At 43.2% G+C, this 24,757-nt stretch overlaps 1 protein-coding gene and 1 long non-coding RNA gene across 2 annotated transcripts in view; one reads left to right on the top strand and one right to left on the bottom strand.

Annotated features, from left to right (window-relative positions):
* Nucleotides 1-24,757, bottom strand: part of LOC117521153 (receptor-type tyrosine-protein phosphatase mu-like) — a 467,264-nt gene that overhangs the window by 393,684 nt on the left and 48,823 nt on the right. The gene's annotated exons all lie outside the window — the stretch shown is intronic.
* Nucleotides 558-11,874, top strand: LOC117521156. Its single transcript, XR_004563901.1, has 3 exons — nt 558-568; nt 6,463-6,471; nt 11,780-11,874. It is a non-coding gene; the product is annotated as an uncharacterized LOC117521156 (long non-coding RNA).

Here is a 24,757-nt window from a genome sequence, read left to right on the forward strand (position 1 = left end):
AAAAGGGTAGATTTCTATAAGCAACACACACACACACACATACTGTCATCTTAAGATATATCAGTAAGTATTTGGGAAGATTTTTAAATGCCATTCTTGTATATATCACTCCAGTGACTCACATCCCAGAGGATACAAACAATTATTTTACTGCAATGATGATTTACTTCCCCCCCACCCCTACTCATTTTTTTAATTAAGTGGGTAACAGAAAATCATTTGAAGGTTTATTTGTTTTTATTAGCTTTTTAATTTGAGACTATTATCTGTTTTATTTCATTTTTTGTACATTGTTGTAGTTTTACTCTTGGTGTTTTTCTTGTTCAGTACTTTGATTTCTGGAAAGTACTATATCAATAAAGTTATTATTTATTACTATTGTAATTATTATCCTAATCCAATTACATTTTTTCCGCAAATCTGATTGATTAATCGTGTGACATAATCAGGCGTATAATATCTGTGGAACGGAATAAAATATCAACTGTATATCCCAACATGAATGTCCGATACATCATCAGACATCAGACAGACAAAGGATTATTCCCTAATTATCATCATCAGTGTTGTTGTTACTATTGTTATTATAATAAATAAAAGTATTATTATTACTGTTGGTGTTGTTACTAGCATTATTAGTAGTAGTAGTATTAGTAATGATATCAAAATAGCTTTTATTCACAAAGTATCTAAAAGAATACAAGGAATTTGACTCCAGTTTGAGCTGCACTTTCTCTGTACAAGCATGTATAAATATACACTAAACACTAAATAATTCACAGTAAAAATATGCAAAGAAAATGTGCAAATAAATGTTATTATTGTCATTATTATTATTACTACTATTACACAGAAAAGACGAGACAAACTGAATAAACAAACTGAATGTATGTATGTAATGACATGAAGGACACCAACAAAGACAGTGAGATGAACAAGGGGATTAAAAATCAAATTAAAACATAAACCACATTTAATAAAGGATGTGTTCATGGGTACAGTAGCATTAGTTATAAAAATATGCAGTTTTTAACAAGTTAAAGAGCGTACTGAAAAAGTGTGAAGTACATGAATATATGTGTGCATGTGCGTAACGAACAATGGAGCTAATGAAATGTGGGGAAATATGAATGACAGACCTGTCCCCAAATCACAGCCACAGGGGGTCTGAAGTCACAGAATCAATCAATCAATCACCTGAACCGACTAAGGTTCTTAACCTTAGATAATTTGGTAACTTTGAGGTCAGTGGGTGTGTTTGGGCTTCATTTGTCCCGCCCAGGTTGTGAAAGTCCTGCCAAAGCTCCACCCCTTTACCCATGTATGAACTGTCTGGGAGTTAGGCGGAGTCACGCAATGCCAAGATGGTGACAGCCAAAGCCGACCCCTCGTGAGCGGCCTTCAGTAAACGTTTGGGTTTGTCCATTCATTTGTCAGTCCATGGTGACGAAACAAAGTTTGAAGATTATTTGTCCCCACGACTGGAAAAGGAAACCTCCAAATACTTTGGACTGTTCTGAAACATTTAATTTGGATGTTGTTTTTTGCGGGGGTTGGGTTTGAGACCTGGTCAGACGTGTGCATCCTCATGATTGATGGCGCAGAGTTCAGTGCTCACAGAGCTACAATATGAAGGAATGAAACAAAGAAAATCATTAAAATGCCTCCTCCACCGTGAACAGCTAATCCTCTTAAAATGATAAGAATAATAACGTGTGTAGAGGTCACGTCTTTAGGTAATGAGGGACACAACACCAGAAGACAAATTAGACTTTTCACCTGGTTTATTATCAACTCACACAGTCAAGTCGTATGAATAAGTCAAAGAAACAAAGGAAATCCCATGTCTCATTAATATTATTAATTTTTAAATCCAATTATTGTATGAAAGCTCGTGACCTATTTTTTTTTTCATCAAACTCCAGTTCTCCAGCAGCTCCGTGATGGAGCGGAGCAAATGAGAGATTTTACCTAATGTTTGTCAGAAGACACATGAGAGACTTGAAACGAGATTGACATCTCATATCTTCTATGAAAATCCTGCTTTGGCTGCTGGGACAATGGACCAAAGTTGTAAGATGCGGTCATGACTGGGTCTGTGGGGTTTATTAGATGCTGTTTATTCTTGCTTTTTTGTGTCCGATGTTATTTTTGCACTGGGATTTGGTGGAGGGATCTCTCTTGTCCAGTGTTGAGTGCTTGGTGTTGGGCGTGTCCCTCTTGTCCTCCCTGCCTGCTTGCCACGCCCCACTCTAGAACTTTCCTCACACACCTGTGGTGCATTTTCTGTTGATTTCGTACCCTATATGAGTCACTCCTTTTTCCTCTCACTTGTGAGATTGTTGTGCCTTGTGCCACTTTTGAGCATTTGTCCTCAGAGTTTCCCAGTGCTGTTTTTTGCTTTACCATGTATCAATCTGTCTGCCTGTTGTTGGATTCTGTCTCTGCCTCCTGCTTTGGCTAATGTTGCCATTTTTTGGACTGCCTTTTTATGTACCAAACCACACTTGCATTGGCATTAAACTCTTAAGCTGAATCCTGAATCAATCAATCAATCAATTTTATTTATATAGCGCCAAATCACAACAAACAGTTGCCCCAAGGCGCTTTATATTGTAAGGCAAGGCCATACAATAATTACGTAAAAACCCCAACGGTCAAAACGACCCCCTGTGAGCAAGCACTTGGCGACAGTGGGAAGGAAAAACTCCCTTTTAACAGGAAGAAACCTCCAGCAGAACCAGGCTCAGGGAGGGGCAGTCTTCTGCTGGGACTGGTTGGGGCTGAGGGAGAGAACCAGGAAAAAGACATGCTGTGGAGAGGAGCAGAGATAAATCACTAATGATTAAATGCAGAGTGGTGCATACAGAGCAAAAAGCGAAAGAAACACTCAGTGCATTATGGGAACCCTAATCTTAAAAGTAGAGAGGGTGTCTGTCTCCCTGATCTAAATTGGGAGCTGGTTCCACAGGAGAGGAGCCTGAAAGCTGAAGGCTCTGCCTCCCATTCTACTCTCACAAACCCTAGGAATTACAAGTAAGCCTGCAGTCTGAGAGCGAAGCACTCTATTGGGATGATATGGTACTATGAGGTCCCTAAGATAAGATGGGACCTGATTATTCAAAACCTTATAAGCAAGAAGAAGAATTTTAAATTCTGTTCTAGAATTAACAGGAAGCCAATGAAGAGAGGCCAATATGGGTGAAATATGCTCTCTCCTTCTAGTCCCCGTCAGTACTCTAGCTGCAGCATTTTGAATTAACTGAAGGCTTTTCAGGGAACTTTTAGGACAACCTGATAATAACAAATTACAATAGTCCAGCCTAGAGGAAATAAATGCATGAATTAGTTTTTCAGCATCACTCTGAGACAAGACCTTTCTAATTTTAGAGATATTGCATAAATGCAAAAAAGCAGTCCTACATATTTGTTTAATATGCGCTTTGAATGACATATCCTGATCAAAAATGACTCCAAGATTTCTCACAGTATTACTAGAGGTCAGGGTAATGCCATCCAGAGTAAGGATCTGGTTAGACACCATGTTTCTAAGATTTGTGGGGCCAAGTACAATAACTTCAGTTTTATCTGAGTTTAAAAGCAGGAAATTAGAGGTCATCCATGTCTTTATGTCTGTAAGACAATCCTGCAGTTTTGCTAATTGGTGTGTGTCCTCCTGCTTCATGGATAGATAAAGCTGGGTATCATCTGCATAACAATGAAAATTTAAGCAATGCCGTCTAATAATACTGCCTAAGGGAAGCATGTATAAAGTGAATAAAATTGGTCCTAGCACAGAACCTTGTGGAACTCCATAATTAACCTTAGTCTGTGAAGAAGCTGTTGTATGGCTGGGGGGCCTGGCTGCCTTTTTGTTTCTGTCTTTTGTTTTTCCTTCCAGGTGGCTTGCATTTGGGACTGAGTGGCTGTGTTGCTGAGGTTATCAGGACCTCACCCTGATCACCTGCGGCTCGTCAGGACTCACAGCTGAGGTGCATCTATATGGATTGGAACATGGTGGCATTTAAGACTGGAGTATACAGTGTGTATTTGCCAGAGACTCGACCTTGTGACCAGACGGGTGAGATCGTCATCTCGGGAGCCATCTCATCATCAGTGGATGCAGAGAACGTCCAGGGTTTGATGCACGGTCTGTGAAAGAGGAGGGGGTGAGGTCTCACGCTCATCAGCACACTTCCTGAGGTACGTTAGATTTTGTGACTAACATTTATACAGTCAGTAAATGTGGTGTCCCTCACACCTTTATTATATTGAGCTGTATGTTAGTCATGTATCGGCTTCCACTGCAGTGGAGTTTTGTGAACTGGATGTTCCATGCCTGCAGGTTGGGAAGCTGATTAGTAATCAAGCCAGGAAGTGTTTGCTGTTTGTACACCTTTAAGTGTTCTCTCTGTGTGTAGAGTGTGGACTCACATAATGGTTCCTTCTTTCACAGACTCGGTTTGTTGCGGCCACCTGGGGGGTGTCGGCGGGGTCCTTGGGTCCGAACAGCTTCTGGCTCCGGACCGTTAGCGCTGCTGGGAGCGCACCACGCCAGACCGCACTTTCTTTTGTTGTTTTTTATATCACTGTTATGTATTAAATTCAGTTAGCCTTTGTACCGTGCTCTGCTTATTTCATACTGGGTCCTTCAAACGCTGGTCGGTTCTCCGAGCTGCGTCCGACACATAACAGTAGTCTCTGGCCAAACATCACGGACCCAGTGGTAGCAGAGACGGTAACGCGCCGGGAAGGCGGCAGCAGACGTTCAGAAGTTATCCGGATCAGTTGCGGGTGCTCTCCGCCCGGATGGTGCGTGTTTGAGAACCCATTACTGAATACTGATTTGAGCGCTCATGCAGCCGTGTTCCTGTGTTTGTGCCTTATCCGAGGGTCGTGGTGGAGTGTGACTGGCGACGGCTTCGCGTCACGCTCCGACCGGATAAGAGGTTTAAACGGGAGCTGCAAGAGTGTGCCTGTAATGGGTGAACGCGCACGGCGGAGCTCTGTGGCACGGGTCGCGGTGCTTCCTGTGTTACAGTCGTAGCCCCGTTTCCCCGGGTAATGATAGCTACTGCGTCTGTTGTCAGCTCCGGCGTTGTTTAGTTGAATCACATTTTTGGTTGTGTGCTGCGCACAGAAAGGCAGCATGAGTTTGTTTTCTCAGTTACCAAAGGGGGTTTTTCATTTTTAGCACTTTGGCTCCCTCTTTTGGTGACTGAGTCACATTACCGTCAAGCTCTTAAGTTGGAACAGGTGTGTTCTATTTGTTGGAGCTTGACGGTATAAATCACTTATTTGTTTTGTGTTAGTTCATTTTGTGTGGGTGTTTTTTGAGTTGGTTTTTGTGTGGGATTTTATTTTTTGTTTTTCACTATTTAGTGTCTGGGGTCGTGACCCTGCAGCCTTTGCAAAAAAAAAAAAGGACCCGAGCAACCTTATGTCAGTCTGTTAGTCTTTCTTTTTATTTTTTTTTTTTCAGTTTCACCTCCCAGGGTTTGATGGGACGGTCCCCTGGGGGGTCATGGGGGGGGGTATTTGGGTTGTTGTTTGTTCTTTCTTTTTTTTTTTTTTTTTTGTTATGCCCTCTCTTCTCCTCTGGCTCCAGCCGTGTGAGCCGTAGTGTCGGCGTTGCTGGAGTGGTGCAGTTAGGTTGTGCTGGGCGTTTCCCAGGTAACCTCTGCACCCGGGAGGGGAGGGGGGGGTTTGGGGTATTTTCTTTTTGTTCCCTCTCTTCTCCTCTGGCTCCAGCCGTGTGAGCCGTAGTGTTGGCGTTGCTGGAGTGGTGCAGTGTGGTTATGCTGGGCGTTTCCCAGGTAACCTTTGCACCTGGGGGGGGGGGGTGTTTTCCCCCCAGTTTCCGCCCTCAGGGTTTGACTGTGGTGTCCTCTGGGGGGGGAAAGGGCTGTGGGTCCATCTAGCCATAGACGGCCGGGGCTGGGTCCGTTGGTCGTGAGGGGAGGCGTCTCCTGGGGTTGACGAGTGGTCCTCTGGGAGGCGCTGGGAGTCCCCGTGGGTGACGTTGGATCCCAGAGGGACCTCGGCTGTGGTTATTACTCCTGGAGCTGGCGGGAAGTCCTCTGGGGGGTGTTGGTCCCTACATGTCGTTTGGGGGGGGGGGGGGGGGGGTTTTAGCGCTTTTATTTGTCAGCTTAAGTTTGGGGTTTTTCTTTTCTCCTCATCCCGGGGTTTGATAGGACGGTCCCCTGGGGAGGGGGGGGGGGGGGGTGGTTTGGTTGTTTGTGTTTGTCTTTTTTGTTTTATGACTAATGACCGCACATGGTTGGATAAAGGCTGACCGCACAGGTTTAAGAACTCCTGGCCACACCTGTGCTAAGTGACTGACTGAAACAAAGGCAAGGATGCAGCCAGAGGAGAGGACATCAACCATTCTGTTGGAAGACGAATGCAGATGCGGTTTCCAGCCATGGTCCCTGGAGGGGGGTGTTTCTCCTGGGCCAGGTTTGTGTGGTCGCCGGGAGGCTTCCCGTGAGGGTGGGGTACTGTTGTATGGCTGGGGGGCCTGGCTGCCTTTTTGTTTCTGTCTTTTGTTTTTCCTTCCAGGTGGCTTGCATTTGGGACTGAGTGGCTGTGTTGCTGAGGTTATCAGGACCTCACCCTGATCACCTGCGGCTCGTCAGGACTCACAGCTGAGGTGCATCTATATGGATTGGAACATGGTGGCATTTAAGACTGGAGTATACAGTGTGTATTTGCATCAGTGGATGCAGAGAACGTCCAGGGTTTGATGCACGGTCTGTGAAAGAGGAGGGGGTGAGGTCTCACGCTCGTCAGCACACTTCCTGAGGTACGTTAGATTTTGTGACTAACATTTATACAGTCAGTAAATGTGGTGTCCCTCACACCTTTATTATATTGAGCTGTATGTTAGTCATGTATCGGCTTCCACTGCAGTGGAGTTTTGTGAACTGGATGTTCCATGCCTGCAGGTTGGGAAGCTGATTAGTAATCAAGCCAGGAAGTGTTTGCTGTTTGTACACCTTTAAGTGTTCTCTCTGTGTGTAGAGTGTGGACTCACATAATGGTTCCTTCTTTCACAGACTCGGTTTGTTGCGGCCACCTGGGGGGTGTCGGCGGGGTCCTTGGGTCCGAACAGCTTCTGGCTCCGGACCGTTAGCGCTGCTGGGAGCGCACCACGCCAGACCGCACTTTCTTTTGTTGTTTTTTGTATCACTGTTATGTATTAAATTCAGTTAGCCTTTGTACCGTGCTCTGCTTATTTCATACTGGGTCCTTCAAACGCTGGTCGGTTCTCCGAGCTGCGTCCGACACATAACAGAAGATTCCCCATTTACGTGAACAAATTGTAATCTATTAGATAAATATGATTCAAACCACCGCAGCACAGTGCCTTTAATACCTATGGCATGCTCTAATCTCTGTAATAAAATTTTATGGTCAACAGTATCAAAAGCAGCACTGAGGTCTAACAGAACAAGCACAGAGATGAGTCCACTGTCCGAGGCCATAAGAAGATCATTTGTAACCTTCACTAATGCTGTTTCTGTACTATGATGAATTCTAAAACCTGACTGAAACTCTTCAAACAGACCATTCCTCTGCAGATGATCAGTTAGCTGTTTTACAACTACCCTTTCAAGAATTTTTGAGAGAAAAGGAAGGTTGGAGATTGGCCTATAATTAGCTAAGATAGCTGGGTCAAGTGATGGCTTTTTAAGTAATGGTTTAATTACTGCCACCTTAAAAGCCTGTGGTACATAGCCAACTAATAAAGATAGATTGATCATATTTAAGATCGAAGCATTAAGTAATGGTAGGGCTTCCTTGAGCAGCCTGGTAGGAATGGGGTCTAATAGACATGTTGATGGTTTGGATAAAGTAACTAATGAAAATAACTCAGACAGAACAATCTGAGAGAAAGAGTCTAACCAAATACCGGCATCACTGAAAGCAGCCAAAGATAATGATACGTCTTTGGGATGGTTATGAGTAATTTTTTCTCTAATAGTTAAAATTTTATTAGCAAAGAAAGTCATGAAGTCATTACTAGTTAAAGTTAAAGGAATACTCGGCTCAATAGAGCTCTGACTCTTTGTCAGCCTGGCTACAGTGCTGAAAAGAAACCTGGGGTTGTTCTTATTTTCTTCAATTAGTGATGAGTAGTAAGATGTCCTATTTTTACGGAGGGCTTTTTTTTATAGAGCAACAGACTCTTTTTCCAGGCTAAGTGAAGATTGTCTAAATTAGTGAGACGCCATTTCCTCTCCAACTTACGGGTTATCTGCTTTAAGCTGCGAGTTTGTGAGTTATACCATGGAGTCAGGCACTTCTGATTTAAAGCTCTCTTTTTCAGAGGAGCTACAGCATCCAAAGTTGTCTTCATTGAGGATGTAAAACTATTGACGAGATACTCTATCTCACTTACAGAGTTTAGGTAGCTACTCTGCACTGTGTTGGTATATGGCATTAGAGAACATAAAGAAGCAATCATATCCTTAAACCTAGTTACAGCGCTTTCTGAAAGACTTCTAGTGCAATGAAACTTATTCCCCACTGCTGGGTAGTCCATCAGAGTAAACGTAAATGTTATTAAGAAATGATCAGACAGAAGGGAGTTTTCAAAGAATACTGTTAAGTCTTCAATTTCAAGTCAGAACAAGATCTAAGATATGATTAAAGTGGTGGGTGGACTCATTTACATTTTGAGCAAAGCCAATTGAGTCTAATAATAGATTAAATGCAGTGTTGAGGCTGTCATTCTCAGCATCTGTGTGGATGTTAAAATCGCCCACTATAATTATCTTATCTGAGCTAAGCACTAAGTCAGACAAAAGGTCTGAAAATTCACAGAGAAACTCACAGTAACGACCAGGTGGACGATAGATAACAACAAATAAAACTGGTTTTTGGGACTTCCAATTTGGATGGACAAGACTAAGAGTCAAGCTTTCAAATGAATTAAAGCTCTGTCTGGGTTTTTGATTAATTAATAAGCTGGAATGGAAGATTTCTGCTAATCCTCCGCCCCAGCCCGTGCTATGAGCGTTCTGGCAGTTAGTGTGACTCGGGGGTGTTGACTCATTTAAACTAACATATTCATCCTGCTGTAACCAGGTTTCTGTAAGGCAGAATAAATCAATATGTTGATCAATTATTATATCATTTACTAACAGGGACTTAGAAGAGAGAGACCTAATGTTTAATAGACCACATTTAACTGTTTTAGTCTGTGGTGCAGTTGAAGGTGCTATATTATTTTTTTCTTTTTGAATTTTTATGCTTAAATAGATTTTTGCTGGTTATTGGTGGTCTGGGAGCAGGCACCGTCTCTACGGGGATGGGGTAATGAGGGGATGGCAGGGGGAGAGAAGCTGCAGAGAGGTGTGTAAGACTACAACTCTGCTTCCTGGTCCCAACCCTGGATAGTCACGGTTTGGAGGATTTAAGAAAATTGGCCAGATTTCTAGAAATGAGAGCTGCTCCATCCAAAGTGGGATGGATACCGTCTCTCCTAACAAGACCAGGTTTTCCCCAGAAGCTTTGCCAATTATCTATGAAGCCCACCTCATTTTTTGGACACCACTCAGACAGCCAGCAATTCAAGGAGAACATGCGGCTAAACATGTCACTCCCGGTCTGACTGGGGAGGGGCCCAGAGAAAACTACAGAGTCCGACATTGTTTTTGCAAAGTTACACACCGATTCAATGTTAATTTTAGTGACCTCCAGTTGGTGTAACCGGGTGTCATTACTGCCGACGTGAATTACAATCTTACCAAATTTACGCTTAGCCTTAGCCAGCAGCAGTGTTGCCACAGTTACTTTGAAAAAGTAATCCAATTACTGATTACTGATTACTCAATTGTAAAAGTAACTTAGTTAGATTACTAGTTACTTTTTTAGTTACTTTCCCCAGCTGCCGACAACAACCCTCTGCCACCTCAACATGACAGTGATACCTGTTTTGCCAAAACTCACTTTATAGTCACCCTTTCTTGACTTCAATGAAAATAAATACTTGTTTTATAAAAAGTAAAATAATCTTTCTTGACCTCATATTTAACTGTTGACAGCACTGTAAAAGTAAAACGTGCATTTTCTAACCTACATTGTTTATAAATGTAACTATTAAATTCTAACATTTTTCTAACATTTAAATTCTCTATAAACATTTTACTTGTCAAAATTATTATTATTTTAAGTAATATTAGTTGTTGTAGTAAAAAAAAAAAAAAAAAAAAAAACGGCTTCAAAACTGGACCTTTAATCTAGGGGTGTTGTGGGGGAGGGGGGCACATCCTTGCCCCATGCCCCCATTCGATCTGGATTCGCCCCTGCTTTGGCGTTTGAGCACAAAGAATGGATAACATTTATTTATGCAGAAAACATGACCAGATTTATAGGTAAGAAAGTTTTATTGTGTTTTCACATCATGTGGTCCTCAGAAAGAGAGTTTAGGTGCATTTGAGTGAAAAATAGTGTTAGTTATTGACGCATCGCGGAGGATCAGCTGTTTTTAACCAGCAGATATGGAGCAGCTCAGCTCAGAATTCTAAATAAAGGAGAAAAATAAAGCATAAAAATGACTTTGTAAAGCTCAGTGCAGGTGTGCTGTTTTCACCGCGCTTTAAGAGATGAGGACGAGTCGTAGCTGATGAAAAGCTCACAGCTCGCTTAAAGTGGGCAGTTCAGTCAAACCCCGACCTCCTGTCCACGGACCAAGTTTAATGCTGCCATCGACCAACAATGCAAAAATAATAGTAACACACAGTGACTTGGAGAAGTAACTTTAATCTGATTACTCATTTGGAAAGATTAACGCGTTAGATTACTCGTTACAAAAAAAAGTGGTTAGATAAGAGTAACGCGTTACTAAGTAACGCGTTACTGGCATCACTGGCCAGCAGTTTCAAATTTCCTTCAATGTCGCCTGCTCTGGCCCCCGGAAGACAATTGACTATGGTTGCTGGTGTCGCTAACTTCACATTTCTCAAAACAGAGTCGCCAATAACCAGAGTTTGATCCTCGGCGGGTGTGTCACTGAGTGGGGAAAAACGGTTAGAAATGTGAACGGGTTGGCGGTGTACACGGGGCTTCTGTTTAGGACTACGCTTCCTCCTCACAGTCACCCAGTCGGCCTGCTTTCCCGGCTGCTCGGGATCTGCCAGAGGGAAACTAATGGCGGCTAAGCTACCTTGGTCCGCACCGACTACAGGGGCCTGGCTAGCTGTAGAATTTTCCACGGTGCGGAGCCGAGTCTCCAATTCGCCCAGCCTGGCCTCCAATGCTACGAATAAGCTACACTTATTACAAGTACCATTACTGCTAAAGGAGGCCGAGGAATAACTAAACATTTCACACCCAGAGCAGAAAAGAGACAGGAGAAGCCGCCATGCTAAACCGGCTAAGAGCTAGTAGCTGCGCTAAGCTAGCGGATTCCTAAAAACACACAAAGTGAATAATGTGTAAATAATTTTGAGGTGATTCAGCAGAGGGAGTGCTTTAGTTAAGGCACGTGAAGATTACACTGTGAAACAAATCGTTATCTAGGTAACTAGATCAATCTAACAGATTAAACAGCTAACAGATACAGCAAAACACCGCTGTGCTCCGGAACAGGAAGTGATACAATACCGCAGTGAGAGCCAACCACCAGTAGAGGCTAGCAAGAGCCTCTTGATTCAGCCTCGAATCCCGCATTTGTGTTCAACCTCCTAGTGCCATCAGGTGTGTCAGATGCACAGTTTCCCCAGTCAACAGCACAGAAGCCTAGAGCTCCTTCGGCCTCATCACGGAGTCTTGGTGGCTTCCTTCACTAGTTTCCTTCTTGCACTCAGGTTTTGAGAGCTTCCTCCTCCGGACAATTTAACTGTTTACTGGTGTATTTTCAGCGTGTAATGTGTTTTACTGACAGTTTAACTGACAGTTAAACTGGCATCAAATCAGCACCTTGGACAGCTCACCTTAAGGAGGAAAAAACTGGCTTAAATTTGATGTTGCTCACAGAAACACTCAGACAACAGGCTTAATTCACTGCTTTAACGTTTCCCATAATCCCCCTGGCAGCCCCCCTGCACTTCCCAGAATGCACCACGGCACCAGTATACTTCCAGCATTTCAAAGCCATGTAAAGAATGGCTAGCGAGGATGTGGATAGCGTTGATTCAGCAAGTTTACGAGTGATTATAATGATGACACGTTCTCCCAAGTTGAGAGGCTTATCTAGAGGAGGCATAGCACCTGTGACAAACTTCTGCTGTGCCCCAATGTTGTCCAGATGTCACAAGGTGTGATTACGTTGTGCCCTGAACCGGAACTCTGCTGAAACCGACCTCTCGCGTAAGTCACGCACCGCGAGAGATTCACAACTGCGAAACAGCAAATGTGCAAACAGTCGTCATGTCAAAGAGGACGGTGCAATACACACATAAGAGTTCTAATAAACGCAACAAGAAGTTTGCTGCGCAGTTTGTTTGTTTTTCACACAATCTGGAGACTCTTTTTTTTTTATCGGAAGTGACATTTGTCAATCTTTTAATCCCTGGGGTCTTTTTTTCACAAAGTATTCTCATCTGAACGGCCACAGAGGTCATGATACTCGTGATACTTCACTTCCACTTAATCTCATGCACTCACACATCACTTTGAGTTGTCCACTCCGGTTGACCATCCCACAGGCCTTTCAGCCTATATTGGTTTGGCCAGAAGATCTAAATCAATCAGAACCCAAACACTTCCTTCACACCCGGCTCTGCAGAAGTCACTGCCACGCGTCTTATTTTTTTGACATCAACACGGACAGAATTCAAACGCTGCCAGGCTTGTGGCTGCTGTAAATTTGAGCACGATGAGATGGAGACACAGACAGACAGAGGAGCTCAAAGGAAGCAGAAATCCACCATCCGTCTGTGAGGCTGCAACACCAGGTTCACTCGGGTTGCTGGTTATCCATAATAGTGAAAGAAACAATTCCTCTGATGGAGTTTAAAGGCGGCACACATCAACAAATTGAAACAAAGTGCAGAACATACAGAATTAGCTCCGGGCAATGCAGGATTAGTTAGATAGTGGAAGCAAGGCAGAAAGAAAAAGCTGCAAGCTGCAAAGCTTCAGGGCTGCTGAAAGAGCGATCGTGACCACAGGGCACTGCCTTCAGTGCTTACACACAGAAAAGGGCAGGAGAAAGAATGCACATTCCTTCACAGATCAACGCGACAAAGACAAAGTAGCTGAGCTGACAAAGAACAGGCCAGAGAGGCACGGAGCTGTGCACGACTTTAAAAACACGTCACAGTTTTTCAAAGAAAGAAAAAACTGCACAGGTGCAGCTGAAGCCAAGCTCGCCGAGAGGGACATCGTTCACCAAAGGAGCAAGATACTGGAGCCTGGAAGTCTCAGTGCGGGTGCACAGTTCCCCGTGCGCGCCAACACAGTCCTGCACAAGCAGAATGCACTTCAGCATTTTGTGAGCTGCTTCTGAACATTACATAGAGGCCAAACAAACTATCTTCCTCTGCAAAACTTTTAAGGACTATGAGATTTTTTTTAACAAAAGTCTACTTCATATTTTTTTTTTCTTCAATTTCATTAGATTCATAATTAAACCAAAAACAAAAGGTGGTAATTTGAAGATCTAATTAATTACAGTTGAGTCCACCTAAAAAAAGACTTACAGTGCTCCATTTTTAAAAATAAAAAAATCGAGGCACATTTTACTTATTTATATTTATTTAATACAAATTTATTGAGCTTGCTGACCTCAGAGTTGCATCACTGCTTTTTACAGATGATGTGGTTCTGTTGTCCAGGCGGTGACCTCCGATGCAGGTTTGAGGTCATATGTGAAGCGACTGGGATGAGAATCCCAAATCTGAAACTGCGGTTTTCTGTCGGAAACCGGTGGATTGTCCCCTCTGGGTCAGGGGAGAGTCACTACTCCACAATGCGGAATCTACTTATCTCGGGGTCTTGTTCACAAGTGGGGGTCAGATGGATCACGAGATCAACAGACAGACTGGGACTGCACCTGAGGTCCTGCGGACAATGTATCAGACCATCATGGTGAAGAACAAGCTGAGCTGGAAAACGATGCTCTCGATTTGCTCCGGTCCTCACCTATGGACATGAGCCTTGGTTAACGGCCAAAAGAACAAAGAAATAAGCTGCTGTTTCTTTGCATTGAAAGCCGAGGTGGTTCAGGCATCTGGTGAGGATGCCCCCTGGTCGTCTCTTTAGAGAGATCTTCCAGGTGAATCAAATTGGGAGGAGGCCCTGGGGAAGAGACAGGACACACTGGAGGGTTTACATTTCCCCATGTGGGTTGGCAACACCTTGAGATTCCTCAGAGTTAGAAATGAGGATGAGCTGCTTGATCTACTGCCACCCTGATCCAGACGTGGATAAGCAGCAGAAAATGAATGAATGAGTACATTTATTTAATTGCCACAAACAGTCAAAAGTCTTCCTGCTGCAGCCAGGTGAGGTTGTGCACAGCACCGTATGGATCAGCAGCTCAGCAGCTCAGCTCGCACACAGCGATAGTTTGTCCACCGAGACTTAATTTCACAGTAACTTTCACAGACTGCAAGAAATCTGAATCCCCCCCTCCAAAAACTCCCATCTCTTTTTTACCCAATGTGCTTCCATGTGCCACACTGAATCTGCAAATGCACACGCGATTTCACAAAATGTGGTCAGGAAGCCTCACTGTGGATTCAACGTACACATCCACATGTTCAAGACAACAAGGAATTTTACACTCTGACCATCTGGTGTGCTGACCAAACACAGACAAAAAAAAAGATTGTTTCTGGCTTTGTAGCCTCAAAATTTGCACTAACGCCAATTAAAAATGCATTTATTCAAAAATTCAAACACGAAATCTGCAAGGCACAAACACTGCAAACTTTTAACTAAAACTCTGGCACTTGGGATAAACCATATGTGATACACAAACCAACAAAGCACAATGCACAAACCTATCCAACAGACTGCAGAGCTGGCAACCTTCCCACAGCATCTATACATGACAAATCAGCTAAGACGTGATGGTCGCCGGCGCCTGGAAAGCCTTTGCTTCCTGAAACAAAATGTTCACGTACGTTCAGCTGTATTTTTGAAAATACACAGACACATAGATGCATTATCCATCTTTTACATGAAAATTTAAACAAGCTGGGTTTGAAACTCACCAGCTCTCATTTTCCAGAGATTAAGGTAAGAAGTTGCGAGGTAAGCGGTAAATTTAGCGCTGGATCATTTTTTCCAGGGGATTGTGCCTCGGGCTTGGACTCTTAATGAATTCAACGTGTGAAATTTTTCAAGAGGCGTCTTCAGTTTCACACACACATTTCATTAACCTGCAGTTCACTCATTACCGCTGCGGGTGTGAAGGAAAGCAGCCGCCACACATATAATTGTATTGTTGGGGTTGTGGGGCTGTGGCTAATTACTGGCTGAGAATATGGCACTGGCACTCGTGCAGACTGATGGAACGTAACACAATGGCTTGTGACAAGTGCCGTCTTCCCTGGAGTTATAGGACGAGCTGTGATAGCGCACTAATTTGTGATTCATAACACAATCACGTCGTCTGCATAGCACAGAATGTGACACTGAAATAAGCCCATAACTTTACTACGACTCAGCTGAAAGATCACATGTGACAGCAAATGACTAAAACAGGATCAAGGCTTAAGCAGAAGTCCCGATGTGCAAAAACACCACAGCCATTTGTCTTCAAGCTGCTGCTCGATGCAGAAGGTCTACAAACGTAGTGAACCGAGTGTTTTAGGGTTCTGGTGTTTCCCGTCTTACTGTATGCTGTGAGACTTGATGCCAACTAGTGACCTAAGAGACACCTGGTTGTCGTTGGGACAAGGTCTCTTCAAACAAACTCTTGAGTACCAATGAAATGGTTTTGTGTCTAATGAACAATGACTTAGGTAAACTCAGGTAAGGCGCGCATAGTGAGCAAATGTTGGTGCCAATGTTTTAGCCATGCATTGCATTTTTTGGGGTATGATCCACAGATCCCACCAGCTGGAGAAGGCAAAGGGAATGCTCACATTTCTCTTGACTGCAGCAGACAGATGGTTACCGTATTTTCTAGACTGTGAGTTGCACTAGAGCAGGGGTGGCCACGTTCGGTCCTCAAGAGCCACATTCCTGACACTCTTAGTAGTCTCCCTGCTCCAACACACCTGAATCCAATGAAAGACTTGTTAGCAGACTTTTAATGAGCCTTTCATTGGATTCAGGTGTGTTTTCATTGGATTCAGGTGTGTTGGAGCAGGGAGACAAATAAGTGTGTCAAGAATGTGGCTCTTGAGGACCGAACTTGGCCACCCCTGCACTAGAGTATTACTCACCTCTGTCCAAAAATGCATCACAAAGAGGTAAAAAACATAAGTTGCTCTGTTATATACATGGTGTCAGCACTTCATGTAACAGGAAGCAAAATGAATTTATTTGGTGCAGTGCAGTCCATTATTTGTTTGTAATGCAAATAGCACATTAGCCAGCAGAAGCTAATGAGCTAATTAATGCTATTTTAGAAGGCACAAAACTCAAGCAAACTGCTTGTTGCCACCACTGACCAGCCAATCATAGCCGAGTAAATGTTAAACATTTGAGAACTGTTTTGTAAAACAATTGTAAAATAGCCTTGCCTTATCAGCATAGCACGTTGCTGTTCAAACAAGTGAAGTACAAAGTAGCATGAAAGTTATGTTAGCTTATTTTATTCCAGAGTATTTTCTTTCAGTTTGAGAGCATGATTTCTTAAATTTACTCATTCTAAAAGAAAGAATGTCTCGCTCATTCAAAGGTTCTTTTTTTTTTTTTACAGCAGTTGTCATTCATTTTAATGGTCCATTACTGCCACCTTGTGCTCCGGAGTGTGAATCATCGTATTTCATTCAGTATACAGAAGTAACTCCCCATGTCTGTAGATTGTGCAATCATGTGGACATAGATGACAACACAATGTTTCTTCATATATAAGTTGCTTGGGAGCATAAGTCGTAAGAGCTCTCAAAGTAGTAAAATAAATGACTTGCAGTCGAGAAACTACTGTACCTTCGAGTGGTATGGACAGACTGGTGGTCTGCCTGGGTGGTTGCTATCCAGGATCCAGCCTGATTCTATGGTTTGGTGGATGCAGCAATGCACAGCAGTGGTACAAAGTCCCAGACCTGCCCTGATCAACATGGTCAAATATTGTAACAATATTTTTAACCGTACTGAGGAAAATGTTTGCTTCAAAAAGTTCTTATCAAATTTACATTGACTCCATTATTGAAAGCTCCTGAGAGCTTTGCTCTTGTGCTGTAAGAGTCCCGTTGTTGGTCGCTTTTGCATTACGTACAATTAATGGTTCGGGCACATTTGTGTTTGACAGTTGGCCAACGGTTTTGAAATTTGATTAATGCTGTTTCTTCTGAATATTTGGATTTGCTCCATCTACATAATGATCAAATCACTGTTGCTTTGGAAACCTTCATTTATATATATATATATATATATATGTACGTATTTAAGGTCTGGCACTTATCCCACGCAACACTTTCGCCTGACCTTCCTTTGCTTATAGCTAATATAATAAGACAATAACATCTGACTGTTTGCAGCTCAAAGTTCACATTTGGAGCTCAGGAGAAGCATTTTGGACGAGGCTTCCACAGCAGCATATTTCCTCACGTTCAATGTTTCTTCAGAAAGGCAGCAAGCGGAGAATGAAGACACTGGAGAGTTATCGCTGTGAATCTCTGCAAGGAATTATTTTTTCCCTCTCCCTCTTTATCCTCCTGTCGGCTGCTTGTCTGGTTCTTATACAACTCATCCTTCACTGATGTCTGCCTTTTACTGAACTGACTGGAAATACCTTCTGTGCTCAGTGACCTTGAAAAGAAAACTATGAATATTCAACACTTCACAAATGATGTACCGCGTCAGTCTTTGTTTCTTGTTCGTATGACGGAATAATACAGAAAGTATTCACAGCGCTTCATTTTTTCCACATTTTGTTATGTTACAGCCTTATTCCAAAATGGATGAAATTCATTTTCCCCTAAAAATTCTACTCACAACACCCATTAATGACAACATGAAAAGGTTTTTTTAGAATCAGAATAGCTTTTATTCACCAAGTATCCACAAAATACAAGGAATTTAACTTTGTTTCTTAAAAATAAACTAAGAAATCACATGTACATAAATATTCACACCCTGTTCGCAATACTTTGTTGATGCACCTTTGGCAGCAATTACAGCCTCAAGTCTTCTTGAATATGATGCCACAAGCTTGGTGCACCTATCTGTGGGCAGTTTGGTCCATTCCTCTTTGCAGCACCTCTCAGGCTCCATCAGGTTGGATGTGGAGCGTTGGTGTACAGACATTTTCAGATCTCCACAGATGTTCAATTGGATTCAGGTCTGGGCTCTGGCTGAGCCACTCAAGGACATTCAGAGTTGTCCTGAAGCCACTTCTTTGATATCTTGGCTGTGTGTTTAGGGTCATTGTCCTGCTGAAAGATGAACCGTCGCCCCAGTCTGAAGTCAAGAGCGCTCTGGAGCAGGTTTTCATCCAGGATGTCTCTGTACATTGCTGCATTCATCTTTCCCTCAATCCTGACTAATCTCCCAGTTCTTGCTTCTGAAAAACATCCCCACAGCATGATGCTGCCACCACCATGCTTCACTGTAGGGATGGTGCCTGGTTTCCTCCAAACATGACGCCAAAGAGTTCAATTTCTGTCTCATCAGACCAGAGAATTTTGTTTCTCCTGGTCTGAGAGTCCTTCAGGTGCCTTTTGTCAAACTCCAGGTGGGCTGCCATGTGCCTTTTACTAAGGAGTGGCTTCCGTCTGGCCACTCTACCATACAGGCCTGATTGGTGGATTGCTGCAAAGATGGTTGTCCTTCTGGAAGGTTCTGTCTCCACAGAGGAATGCTGGAGCCCTCACAGAGTGACCACCGGGTTCTTGGTCACCTCCATGACTAAGGTACTTCTCCCCCCGATCGCTCAGTTTAGACGGGTGTCCAGCTCTAGGAAGAGTCCTGGTGGATCTGAACGTCATCCATTTACAGATGATGGAGGCCACTGTGCTCATTGGGACCTTCAAAGCAGCAGAAATGTTTTTGTTCCCTTCCTCAGATTTGTGCCTCCAGACAATCCTGTCTCAGAGGTCTACAGACAATTTCTTTGACTTCATGCTTGGTTTGTGCTGTCAGCTGTGGGACCTTATACGAGTATGTAGACAGGTGTGTTTTTCCAAATCATGTCCAATCAACTGAATTTACTCCAGGTGGACTCCAATTAAACTGTAGAAACATCTCAAGGATGATCAGTGCAAAGAGGAGGCACCTGAGCTCAACTTTGAGCTTCATGGAAAGACTGAATTCTTATGTACATGTGACTTCTGAGTTTATTTATTTTTAATAAATCTGCAAAAAATCAAACAAAAAATCTAAAACTTTTCCACATTGTCAGTATGGGGTATCACGTACAGTTGTGAGGAAAAAATGTATTTCAGTCTTTTGGTATAAGGCTGTAATATAACAAAATGTGTAAAAAAAAAAAAAAAGTGTGAATACTTTCTGTATGAACTGTAAGTGCAGATTAAAAACTGTCATTGGTGCAAACGTTCTGGAAATGATTCTGTGTAGCTCACCAGCCTCAGAGATTCTGGTGTTGAGGAACAAGGCAATCCACTTTGAGGATGACTCGTCTGTTTTCCCTGCCAGTTTTATCTCTCCGTTCACATGGCGCTCAGTGTCCATTTATCCGTAGTGAGGGCTTCTCCTTGGCAGCAACGATCACTTTCAACAACAGTCTCTGCAAATCAGAGTGACGTGTCACATCATTCGGGTGACAACTAACGACTACCAATGGATCCGGGCAGGCTGCCATCGTACTGGGGTAGGAAAAGCCGGCGGGGGTGGCAGGAGGGGGTCGTGATGGCGGAGGAGGTGCGGGCTGGAGGCTCCATGGAGACGGAAGTCTAGCTCAGCAGTGACAGCATCAAACCTCACTTCAGTCAACACAGTCCCTCACGCCTCACGAGCCCACAGATGAAATCAATCTGCTTTGAGAGGCTGACTGTGATACTCCGCGTGGCCTCCAGACACGCGGAGCCCGCTAAAGTCACCGAAAGCGGCGGAAGCTGCACGTGGTAGCGTGAATGTTTTTTGGAGATCCAAACATCGGTGTAATATTTTAGATCATCTTTTTTCACCTGCTTGTAATAGCAACACAGTTGTGGTTGTACAGGTCGACCCTGTGGGGTCTGTGGACTCGCCGGTGCATCCAAATGCATTTTTCATTATGTTTATATTCATATCTTAGTGACGGAATATCACAGACACTTGCTATAACTTATTCACTCTAGTTTCCATCTTCTCTTGAGATAATCCTTCACTCACAGCCAATTGGTAAAGACAAAGAGGGTCACATGGTGCTGCATCATCTGTGTCTGTCTGAGTCATCAAGTGGCTCAACCGGGTGTCAGTCTGGGATTCTGAGCGGAAACTTTGGTCGTGGGAACGAGTTGGATGAATGAGACGATGTCGCCTCATTCATCCAACTATCAGTTTCTCAGCATCACCCCATTCGTCCCTCGTTTTTCCAGCTATGTCGCCTGATTCAGACAATCAATCCCTCGACATCTCCTGACTCGTCCAACAATCACACTCTCATTCCCCAGCGATGTCACTTGATTCATCCGACAGTTTTTCCTTCATTCTCTTGTATCTTCTTCTCTGCTCACTGCCATTCCCAAAGATGTGGGGGTCACCCAAACTTTAGGTTCTTGATACATTTCTGGTTTTAAGATTGGAAATAAGTCGCCCATTCCCCATAAATAAACACTAATTGGGAGCTAATTTTCTTAGTTCTTGCCTGGTTGACTTATCACCTCTAGGCGAGTATGAATTATTCATCCATGTGGCAAACGCGCTTTATGTAGAAACCTACAAGGCACTGCATTAATTTCTGCTCTCCTATCATACCAAGTAATTCCAGGCACTGACGGCTGGTATTAGAATAATTTGCATATTGGGGATTCTTTCTTTCCTGGGGCATTGGCAAGAAGTAATAGCACTTCCGTTGGAAGGGACAGAAAGCGCACAATGCCCTCATGGCTGACAAAAACCCTTGTTTTGACAGGGAGGAAGGGAATGAGTGTTTGTGCCCTGGTGTAGGGAAGATTAAGCTGTGCGGTTGTGCTGGTGGGTGGCTCGGCTTCGGTATAACGTCTGTCCTCCCTCTCTTGGTGGCACCAAGCTACACTACCCCTCTGTCCATCTGTCCCTCTGTCTCAAAACGAAAAACCTGGTCTGACCGCAGGGACCTCATCAAGCTCATCTCTCTCCCATGTGAGCAAGGGTTCATTGCACTTTCTGAAGACTGGCTGACAGCAGAGGAAGTAGAAATCAAAGATTTCCCCGTGTTTTACCAGCATGCGAGTCCAAGGCGACAGTGGGAGAGCGAAGGCGGTGAATCGGACGAGTGTTGGTCAAATGGAAATGTCACTTCCAAGGGGTGTCAGACTGTTAAATGGCAGCAGACACCTGGCTGAGGTGTCCATCTTTCCACATGCTCCCCCCTGTCTCCGCTGATCGCCTGTGCTCCAGAGACACCTGTCCTCCTTCGGGCTGCAACAAAATAAGCATGAGGAGAAGATGCAGCAAATATGGGAGCTGCTGGTTTCCTCCACCAACCGACAAACACTCATCTGTCTGCACACATCAGAAAACGCAAACGATGGATTTCAGTCAAATGTTGCAGAGAAATGTTCCTTGGGTTTGGAAGGTTTGATTTGGTTGATGCTCACCTTCAATTCAAGCATGAATCATAGTCAAAATGCTGTCCCAATCCACACTCTTCCAACTAAATCGTGATTTGGTGTTTGCAGTGACTCTGCATTCAGGTGCTCCTTTGCAGAGGTTTGTACGCAGAGTTTGCTTGTTTTCTCTGACAAGTTGATTTCAACCACAAAACACGATCTCAAAGAAATGCATTCTTTATGCTGGTACAAACGTCTCAGCAGGCAGACGTCCAGATGAGTCCGAGTGACGTCCGTTGTCCCTCTCATTATTGCTGTGCAGGCGTCAACATGTCCACTCCACGGTGGGGTTAGCATGTGTATGTTCATGTATTCTGGGTCAAGAATGAACTCCATGAAAACAGAAGGTTGATGGACCTAATACTTTTGTAGAAACTACAGCTATTAGATAACAACAGTGAACAATGGATGTTGATATCAGCACAAACTCTGAACAAAGGAAATATCTTGCCAGTTGTAAAACATGACATCAACTAAATGTGCCAAATAATAAATACATTATTCACAAAACCTTATTTTATTTCTGCACATTCAGTTAAAATCATTGAATAAACTTTTCATAATTTATTACCATTCTTGAAACTGTCAGCTACCTGTTTTATAAACACGACCCAATCTAGAGCCCATGGATCCCCACGGACAACACGCTAGTAAATATTTTATATTGTCATGAGCAGATATGTATGCAAACATTTAACACAAATTTAAACCGAGACTTTCACGTCTCTGAGTCTTCGACCTTTCAGGTGGACGGAGGTCTGATTAGACCTTATGGAAGCGCGCGGTCACTAGATGGGGGTGTGTAATGATGCCAACCTTTACAGGAGAACAAAGTTCTAAATCCTTAAGGTCTTACTGTGCGTTTGTGAGACTTGGACCCAAACCAGTCAACTAAGATGACTGGATGCTTTTGGTACTTGTCTGGCACATTTCACTGGACATGATCCAACAGGAGCGTCGAGGAACCCAGCAGCTGGAGAAGGTCAACAGGACGCACGCATTTCACCTGGTTCCAGCAGATTTTATTCATTTATACAAGGTCATAATATTTTGGATGGCACCAAAAACATATTTAGTCCAGAGCGCCGGCTGGACTGAGTCTAACACAATGTGTTGGAATTATTTGTATTTGAAGTGTTTTCCTCGTTACACCGAGTGTCACACTGTGTGGACTGTCAGATATTAAGGGGCATTAAGATCACGCGTGTGCACTGCATGTGGTTGTTGGCGTGTGTGTTGTCTCTAACTGTACGTGACATTCATGACCTCTGTCAAGAAGATTACACAAAAGCTAATGAACAGATTTTTAGGAAAATGTGCTGGAGGCCAAAACCACAAAAGAAACCATTACATTTTGGTTTGAATCCAGATCAAGGGGTTGATCCTGTGTCTTTATTACAAGATAAAGATAATCAGCCACCAGATTCAAAGGTCAGGAACATGATCAAAGCTCAGAGATCAGGACTAGATCAGGCTCAGGGATCATCAATCATAAACACATGAGCAAGGATCCCATGATTGTGTGTCCATGTTTGGGGTGTATTTTGGTGCACATCCCCATCATGATCTGGAGGACAAAAACGTATTTTTGGACAGGTGTGATCAACGTGACTGGACATATGAGAATTTAATTTGGGCCTTCATTTCATTTAAAGGGGACTGTGAGAGCTTGGTAAAGGTATACAAGTTCCTTTGCCATTTAAATAGTGAGAACGATGAGGTGATTCGCAATGCATTGAATCAGCTGCATCAGTCTCAGTGATACTAATGAACTGAGCGAAGAGGACCCCTATGCAGAGAACCACAACAGAAGACAGGTAAAAAAAGACATTACACAGTCTCACTCCCAACTCATCGCATTTTGATGCAAAAGGTTTGTTTTGGCCGAACGTCAATGTGTGCAGAGAGCGTGGAGCCTCTTTACATCACTGTGGCACACAGGAAATGCTAACACTGTCCACAATCAAGACTACAACCACAACACAAATATAGATGAATGTGCCTTGATGACACATCATAGTCTGTTGTGACACTACTGGAAAAAATAAAGGTTTGGTCACGAAACAGGCAGAGGTCGGGTCGACAGGCAACAGTCATTCTGAAGGAGCAGCACAGTGTTATCCACAACATAAGCAGTAGGTCAGCGACTTATTGGGACTTACTGGACCAAGGAAACTGGCAACGAGGGTCATGTAACAGAGGCAAAACACTAGAAACCACTGAGATCAGGAAGCAACCTAGACAATCTGGCAATGAGGGAATGTTATAGCAGATGTGGTAAAGAAAATCAAACAATCAAACGTGGAAGTTACAGTAACACATGAGTTCAAGAAGTCCAGAAACATCAAACTACACGGAAAAGAGCACGGAAAAAAAGTCAAAAGCACTAGAGATGATTTAACGTGCGACAGACTTAACCAGACAAAATAATAACAACTAGAGCACTGCACTCGTAGAACGCAAACCTCCGCTAACACTAGTTTGGCACTTGGTTTCTGACTGATAACGAATATAAACAGGCATAAAATTGGAACCTCCATTCAATTTTGGTGGTGTAGGTAAATCCAGAATAGAAAAATGAGAGTGACTGAGGCACTTTTGATTGAGATATAATGTGAAATGTGCACTAAATGGGCGTTTCAATATTAAATCCAGATCAAACTTTGTCAGGTGATAGTGAGTGCCAGTCTACACCTCACTTTCAAATATGAGAGTGACTGGGGCATGTTTTATTAAGATATAATGTGAAATATGCATTATAAATGGGGTTTTATGGAAATATTTTCAGAATCAGATTCTGAAAAAAATGCATTAAATTTTGTTTTTAATGTTAAATTTAAATGGCCATAAAAATCTGTAATCTGGATCAGATCCAGATCAAACTTTGTCCGTCCAAAAAGGTTATGAATTTCTGAAAAATTGTTCAATGT

The sequence above is a fragment of the Thalassophryne amazonica genome, chromosome 12, assembly GCF_902500255.1.
Source record: "Thalassophryne amazonica chromosome 12, fThaAma1.1, whole genome shotgun sequence".
NCBI lineage: Eukaryota > Metazoa > Chordata > Actinopteri > Batrachoidiformes > Batrachoididae > Thalassophryne > Thalassophryne amazonica.